Raw genomic sequence first — 9,205 nt, 5'->3', positions numbered from 1 at the left:
TAAGAACAACCCTAGTTCTAGACTATCTTGCTCTTATCCAAGCTCTACTGCTTATTAGCTGAATGTAGTCTGACCTTTAATATAAAGATAATAAAATCACCTACCTTTTGTTTGAGGATTGATGTCCTTAAAATAGTGCCTGCCAGAGATAAATATTATGTAAGTACTTGTTACTGTTGTTGATGTGATTCATACAGAAAAAAAAAAAATCATGAACGAAAACATGAATCAAAAATAGATTTTTAGGGTATTAGTATCCTGATAAAGAAGCTGAAGCAAAGGCAGGTTAACTAATTTGTTAAGGATCCCAGACCTAGAGTATATGGGACCTCAGAGTTTATTTCAAGCAGATAAAGAATATGTATTATTTCTAATCAGGGAAAATATTTTTTTAAATTAGAAGATGCTATTTAGTTTTTTTCCATGATAAAAACAAGTGCACTAGAACTGCTTTATTTCAACATTCCTTAAGGCAACTTTTAAAATATTTCATAGTATATTTGCAATTCATACTCTAAAAATCTTTAAAAACTGAGCAATTAAACTGAGGTGTTTTAAGTTGTAAATGACATTATGAATTCCTATTACACAAACTTTCACCCAGTCTAGGGTTTCCTTCTATGACCTTCCTGATATTATCTACCTTCTACTCAAAAGGTGTTTCAGTGCCAAGAACTACACCAGACCCCTGTCCCCATGTTCAGTGCCATCTTTCTATTGCAATAATTTCTGGATATTAATAAATGCTTTATTTTTTAAAGTTTACAGAAAAAAGACATGCTTTAACAATTTTCATGATGAGAATTTTTAACCTATTTGTCCTAGTTCTACATATGCCTTCGTGCTATGTGTGCCTTTTAATGTGATGCCCAGCACCTTCCCCGCAGGCCCTGCCTGGCACCTGCACAGTGGGTAGGTTTTTTCAGAGGACTGCACAGTGGTCAGATCCATTGGTCCTGAATGGAGATGCTTCAAAGTATTTATTTATTTATTTATTTTTTTGCGGTGCTGTATTGGACCCAGGGCCTTGTGCTTGTGAGGCAAGCACTCTACCAACTGAGCTATCTCCGCAGCCCAAAAGAGTCTTCCCCCCCACCCCCCGGGGTATGTGGGATCAAAGTATTATTAAAAATGTTTGAGCCAGGTGTGGTGGTGCATGCCTGTAATCCCAGTTGCTCAGGAGGCGGAGGCAGGAGGATTGAAATTTTGAGACCAGCCTCAGCAATGTAGCAAGAACTCGTCTCAAAATAAAAAATACAAAGTTTGGGGAATGTAATTTCAGTGGTAAAGCGACCATGAGTTCCATTCTAGAAACAGGAAAAATCAAAAGTTTGAATCCAGCTGGGGTTATAGCTTACAAGTAGAATGTTTGCCTATAGTTTTGAGACCCTGGGTTTGATCTCCAGTGCCACTAAAAAATAAATAAGTTTGGAACCCCATGATGTCATGCTGTATCCCAATTTAGCAGGAAATGTGCAGTAAGCTGACTAATGAGTTTATTCATTTGTAATATTAGGAGTACTGAGAGAAGAATTAAAGGTTTGAAATGTTTTGAGTATTGCACCTGCTTTACTTGGAGTGCATATGAAATAAGATGTTACTGTACTTATCAATTTAAGCAAGCTATGTCAGTTGGGAAGCTTTGCTAGACTGGAATGTTGCTGTCCATTTGCATGACATCTATTTGCTTCATGGTATGAATAAATATATCTGTGAGATACACCCAAAAAATAGATTTTCAATGTGTGGAGAAAATTAAGAATTTATTAAAATCAGCCAGGTGTAGTGGCACACTCCTGTAATCCTAGCAGATTAAGAGGCTGAGGCAGGAGGATCACAAGTGCAAAGCCAGTCTCAGCAAATGCAAGATCCTAAGCAATTCAGTGAGACACTGTCTCTAAATAAAATATAAAATAGGACTGAGGATGTGGCTCAGTGGTCGAGTGCCCTTGAGTTCAATCCCGAGTACCAAAAAATAAAATAAAAAATAAATTTATTAGAATCATTCTCTTCTCAAGAATCCTTGATTTTTTACTTATATTAACAGATATGAATAGCATACAGGTCAAATTTTACTTATACTAACAAGAAGAATTTATAAATAGAATAGTGAGACAGCTGTGTGTGCCCTATTTATTTTATGTAAATTAATCCTGAAATTATCTTACTTCGATTAGTATAATTTGGTGGAATACAGTCACCAAAAATGATGTGTGAAAATGAAATAAAAGAATGGATCATTTGGTGTTAAAAACACATCTAAAGTAGATTCAAATATCATCTTCATTTGGCAGATGAAGAAATTGAAAGCCAGGTACTCTGATGCACACCTGTAATTCCCAGCCACCCAGAAGGCAGAGGTGGGGGAATCACAAGTTCAAGGACAACCTCAGCAACTTAGTGAGATCCTGTCTCTAAATAAATAATAAATAAATAAATAAATAAAGCTGAGGATGTGGCTTAGTGGTAAAGCATCTTTGGGTTCTATCCCCAGTCAAAAAAAAAAAAAAAAAAAGAATGAAAGTTCCCTTGAGTGGATAAACAAGATCATATGACTAGTCATTGTAGATCCAGGATCCATGTGTGACTCCTTAAGCATGCACACTTCATGGTTAAGAAAACAAGACTGTCATTATCAAGGAATATTAATTTTGTTTCGTACCAGGAATGACCTGAGAGTGTCATGCATGCTAGGCAAGTGCTCTACTACTGGGCTACTGCCCCAGCCTTTTCAATTTTTCTTTTGTGACAGAGTGTTGCTCAATTGCTGAGACTGGTTACCAATTTGCAATCTTTCTTCCTTAGCCCCCCAAATCACTGGGATTACAGGTGTGAATCAACTTGCCTGGCTATTTGTCTCAGGTATTTTTTTGTCACAGCAATGGAAAAGCTGACTGACATATAGCCTAACTCAGACTACTTCAAAATATGATTCTTTTCAATAAAATTGGGGAAAGAAATTGGCTTAACTCGAGATACAAATACAAAATGCAGTGAAGCAAAGGCAGGCACAGTGGCACATGCCTAATCCAGCTACTCAGGAGGCTGAGGCAAGAAGATCCCAAGTTTGAGGCTGACCTTGGCAACTTAACACAACGCTGTGTCAAAATATAAAATAGACTGGGGATATAGCTCAGTGGTAGAAGACCACTGAAACATCACATTTGGAATCTTTTTAATGATCTCTTCCAGTCCTCCTCTTCCTATGTTGTGACACTATCAATGTTGTTTCTAATATGACAGGGCTAACCTTATGCATGAGTGAAACAGTGTGTGGCAACTTAGAAACACTCAAAATGTTTATCTCCATTATAGCTGACATCCTAGCAATTGACAATAATTTGTTTGGGTTAGGCATTATGTCTTCAAAAATTCTTTATTAAAAGGTAGATAGAACAGAGAGAGAGAGGGAACATGACAAAAAGTAATGTTTGTGAAAGATTATATTTTACATTTTAAGACTTTCTTTGGGGAATTGGAAAAGACATTAATTGACTTGGAAAGACATGGGGTGGAGGGGATTCCAGTTTAAAGAATAGGAGGTATAGTCTCGAAAAGACATGCACCAAAAGGCCGTAATGACTCTGAGTGGTATGAGTGTAGAGAATATAAATACATTCATTTGCTTATGCAAACACATAGACACGACACATGCACCCCTGTGTTTTGGAGTTTTTCTGCTGTTAATGTGGCCTGTTTGCCTATTTATATCAATGTGTGTGTGTGTGTGTGTGTGTGTGTGTGTGTGTGTGTGTCTACTGGGGGTTAAACCCAGAGCTGTATGCATGCTAAGCATGTACTCTACCACTAAGCTGCACCCCCAACCCCTCCCCTCTTGTTTTTTTTTTTTTTTTTTTTTTTGAGTCTTGATATGTTACCCTAGCTGAGTTCAAATTCCTGGGCTCAAGTGAACCTCCTGCCTCAACCTCTCAAGTAGCTGAGAATACAGGCACCTGTCACTATGCCAAACTTCAGTTCTTACATAAGTCAAAAAAAGAAAGCATTGAGTCCTCAAGTAGGTTGTAGCACAAGCTGCATAAACAAAGTGTTCCAGAGATGGTTTGTGGGGAGACATTTTAGCATAAGAGAACATATGCAGTCCACAAAGGATGCACAGTAGAATCTCAGAGATCTAACTCCTGGCAAATTTAAAGTAAAAGTTTGACATCAGTTTCCCCTGAGCAGGCTATTGATCTTACACATGGTATAATGTACTGCTAGACATCGAGCTGTGACTTTGTTTTGAGTGAGGGAAGTGTTTTACTACACGAAAATCAAATGATGAGGATGTTTGGCAGTTTATAGTTGAATTCTGCTCAGCATGACTCTAAGTACGTAAACCATTTTTCAAAATCTGTGACACGCTGAAAAGATTTGAAAAGATTTCATCCTCAGCACAAGTAACCAAAGCAAACTGTACAAACACATGCTCAAACAATCTGGAACTGTACTAAAAGAAAGGCCACCCACATAAGTACTTTGTTCAAGATCACCACAGTCTCATGCCTAATGATTTGCTAATGACATACTTGTTTCAAAGAAATACAATATCAGAAGATGCAATACAGAATGATAGGCAAGTTCATAAGATAACCACTTATGAAATACTCTGAAATACTAAAGATTATCCTCCTTTTTAATGTTATTATATACAGTATTTCACCTTACAATTTTTCTTTCTTTCTTTCTTTCTTTCTTTTTTTTTTTTTTTTTTTTTGTACTAGAGGATTGAACCTGGGGCACTAAACCACTGACTCACATTCTCAGCCCTTTAATTTTTTATTTTGAGAGAGGGTCTCACTAAATTGCTGAGGCAGGCTTTGAACTTGTGATCCTCCTGCCTCAGCCTCACAAGCTGCTGGGATTATAGGTGTGTGCCACTACACCCAGCTATTTGTTTTTGAGATGGGTTCTCCCTATGTTGCCCAGGCTAGTCTTGAATAATCCTCACTGATCCTCCTGCTGCCATCTCCAAGTATCTGGGACTATAGGCATGCACCACCGTGCCCAGCTTGACGTTTCACTTTAAGGAGTCCACTGAAACCTAAGAAGGAATTCATTTCATCAAATACATGTAGAATACCTATGATATTTCAGCTGCTGTGCTGATCTGTGCATATAAGGGCTTAGGTTTTCATGGATGGAACCAAGGTCTATATCATATTGGGATGCCAGCTAACACATGGGAGGGATGGCAAAGTGAGGATGGGGATGGGAAGGTTTGGGAGAAGATAATGCTGGAACCAAGTCTTGTCGGACGGAGTGGAAGGGAAGGCATTTCAAGCTGACACAAAAGCACAGAGACATGCAACAGCCCAGAGTTTAAATAAATGCAAATTGCTCCAAAAGACTGACCTGAACTTCTACTCTGGTCAAGATGGAGGGACAGGAATTGGATTTACTCTCCCATCTGAAATAAATGAGGAGAGACAAATAAAATGAATAGAACTTGAGAGCATATGTTAAGTGAAATGAATCAAACTCGGAAAATCAAGGGTCATATGTTTTCTTTCATATGTGGAAGTTAGAGGGGATGAAGGAAAAGAAAGAGCTGGGGGAAAGGATCTTATGAAAATCAAAAGGAGACCAGTGGAGAGGAAAGGGGGCCAGGGGGAGCGAGGAAGGGACAGAAAAGGGAAATACTGGGGTACAGTAGTGATCAAATTACATTATTATATATTTGAATATGTAACAGCAAATCCCACTAGTAAGTAGAATTATAATGTACCAATAAAAATATGGAAAATGAAGAAAGAAACAAATATATATAAAACAGTGGGTTTTATACCAGGAGCAGGGGACAGTGATTCCTGAAAGAGGGAAAACCAATGAGGTTGTCTGTGTGTGATTCTCTTAGCCCACCACCTAGATAGAGCTTCCATGGTGTGATTTAGAAAGGGGAAACCCAGGTGGAGCTTGGGTGTCTGGGCAGGCCATGGCACCTAGAGTTCACATGGCAGAGTAAGGAGAAGAGGAGAACTTCCCAGAGAAAGAGAGAACATATGCATTACAAGGACCTTCAGAAAGGCCCTTAAGACTTCTGCTAAGTACTATTCAGTGCATAAATTTGAGAACATTACTGATGGCTGAAGAAATAACCACAGGTTCAGAATGGAGGGAATGATCCTTGAACAAAGAACAATCTCACTCACAGAGCATCAAAAGAGCATTGCCACAAGACTGGAAAAATTAGCTCTAGAATAAAGGCTGCGCTCATCCAGTCTAATGAAACTTTTTAAAAGCTTTGAAAAGATTAAGTCATTTCAAAGTAATATAACTGCTTCCCAAAATAAAGCTCAAGAAAATGGCTGTAGGAACAGAAAAATATTTACCACCTAACAAGGTAAAATTCATACTAGCTGGCAATCAATTAAAAAAAATAGTGGGCATGCTCACATGTAGAAAAATTTAATAAAAAGTAAGAAAAACAGACCAATAGAAACAACCCAGAATTAACACACAAATTAGACAGAGAGCAAATTAGTAGACAGACATGACTATAGTTATAACTGTTATTTCATGTTTTACAATATAAAAGAAAGTTGAAGTGTGTTCAATAGAGAAATTGACAATATAAAAATAATTCCAATAAAAAACAATGCATATTGCAAAAGAGATGCTAGATGGCATTAGCAACAGATTAGACATAGCAGAAGAAACAAATAGTAAAGTTGAACACATAGCAATGAAAATAATCCAAAATGAAGAGAGAAAAAATGTTGAAAATAAAATGAAGAGAGCATTAGTGAGTTATGGGACAACTTCAAGTCACGTTGTGCATTTGTCAGCTTTGTATCATTACATTGAAATACCTGAGACAGGATACTCAAAACAAAAAGATTTATAGTTCACAAATTTTGGAGGGTCAAGTTCAAGATTGGGAGACCAAGCCTTTAACACATATGGACCTTTGGGAGACACTCATCAAAACCATAGCACCTTGGTCTCTGGGTAGACATCCTGACCATTGATGGGCCAGTGAATTTCTTCCTTGGGATTTTGAATTTAGGACCCAGAAAGAATCAACTAGCTTTGCTGTGGGAGCCTGAAGCATGAACATGAAAATCTTTATTTTCCCACCATAAATACTGAGAAGCAGAAGTCATTAGTCTGTAACAGGGGGAAATAGATCAGACAAACAGAGGAAAGTAGACATGTAGTCTGGAAAGATAAATCATTGAATTTTCTGGGTCTTAGTTCCAGCTTTTCCAGAACCAGTGCTGTTATATAAAACAATGGGTTTTATACCAGGAGCAGGGGACAGTGCTGTTAAACTGCTCCTCAAATTCCATAAGATAAGGTTTTTTTTTTTTTTTTTTTTCCCCACGTAAAATAAAAAGACTTTAACATGTATAGAGAAATGCATTTAGTTTGGAACATTGTTATACATTGGGGGTGTCTCTGGCCTATTGATGTAGAAATGTTCACTAGGCATCTGAAGTTCATAGAAAATACATGTACCCAAATGTACATTTTGTAAGAGATCCCACGGAAACCACGCCAGACCCGGGAAATCACATAAGGGAGTTTATTAAGGAAACAGAGTGTCTCCCTGCAGGGTAAGAGAGAAAATGAGAGGAAAAGAGAAAGGAAAGAGAAAGGGTGTGCGCAAGAAAGTGTGAAAGCCAGGAGGCTAGAGAAAGTGAGGAGGAGAGACAGAAGAATGAGAAAAGATGGCGGGGTAGCTACAGTAAAGCAATTGAATTCCGCAGGGCTAACAGGGGACCAATATGGGGAAGGACACTTGCAAGCTGACTGATGAACCAATAGCTAGCTAGGATGTTCACAGATTGGTTGGGAGGCGGGGAAATGGCTGCACCGGAAAGGTCAGGGGGAGCAGCTTTATACATTACACATTTGTTCTCTCCATCTCTAGGTACCACCTAGGGAGTATGTAAAATTGACAGTGAGGGCATATGACAATGGAGACAAAAATAAAATCAAGGATGGTGCCAGGACAAAAGTAAGAGGATCCAGGGAAAGAACCCAGGAAGGAATGTCTTCAAAGACAGGATGAGAGAACATAATGTTTATGAAATCAAAGGATGGGAGAATTTAAAGAAAAAGAAAATTGATAACAGTATCAAACTTCTAGAGAACTAAATACATTCCAGAATCTTGATTAGCAACCACCAACTTTATATACTTCTAAACTTACTTTCTTTTTTCTATCCATATTTACCACATCTGAGTCGTATTTCTCTGTTTCTTACTTCAGAATGCTGACTTAACTGTAGTTATTAGTCTTTCTTAGGATTGGTTTTGGTAATCATGATCTTACATTATTCTACTGATTCTATACATTATTCTGATTAAAGACCCAGTCAAAGCAGATCAGCAGGGAAGGGCTAAGCCATTTTCCCCCAAAAGATAAATTTTGTGCCAATACTACAGGTGAATCAAGGAAGGAACTTGAAGAGAATGTATGGTCTTAGAAGAGGAAATTGGGCCTCATCAATCTTTTAAAGCCCTTTTAGAAGGCTCATGCGCATCTGGACAAAGACTTATGAATGGTGTCTATTTAGAGTTTCAGAAAGCCTTTTACAAATTTCCACACAAAAGGCTGTTTTCAAAATTGAATCATCTGTGGTAGGATGGGGACTGGTGTCATGCCTGAGGAAGTTGCTCAGAGACAAGAAACAATGGCTTAGGATGAAAGGGCTTCTTGGAGGGAGGCATGTCAACTCTGACCTTCCCTGTGACTATCCTTGTTTAGGATTTTTATGAATTATTTAGAAAAGGGAAGGCATAATGATACCAAGTTCTTCCAGTTATGAAAAAGCCCAAGTATATGGGAATAACCCAGAGTCAGTTAGTATGACGCTATGTGAACAGGCAGAAAAAATTAAATTGGTGTTCATGTAGGCAAAATAAGGTGCTGAACTTAGAGAAAAGTAATCTAAAGTATATTTAGAAGATCCATTTCATCATTCATTCATCAGATAGTTATTGAGGCACTACCATGTAATTCCATCGTGTGTTTCATTTGGGGAGGACTTAATAAAAACAACATTTCTCCCTGCTTTTGGGTAACTTATATGGAACAAAAAAATTTATTATGAATCTTGAGAAAAGTAAATTTAAGGAAATTATTTAAACAGTAGGAAATCTATCCAGTTTACTTTTTAAAGTTTTAAACTGATAAAGCTGAAAAAATGTAAATATACTCAACATATTTAGATAATTTCATAAAAGGCCTTGCTCT

The sequence above is a fragment of the Sciurus carolinensis genome, chromosome 12 (assembly GCF_902686445.1).
Source record: "Sciurus carolinensis chromosome 12, mSciCar1.2, whole genome shotgun sequence".
Lineage (NCBI taxonomy): Eukaryota > Metazoa > Chordata > Mammalia > Rodentia > Sciuridae > Sciurus > Sciurus carolinensis.
Note: the sequence above shows the minus strand (reverse complement) of the source record.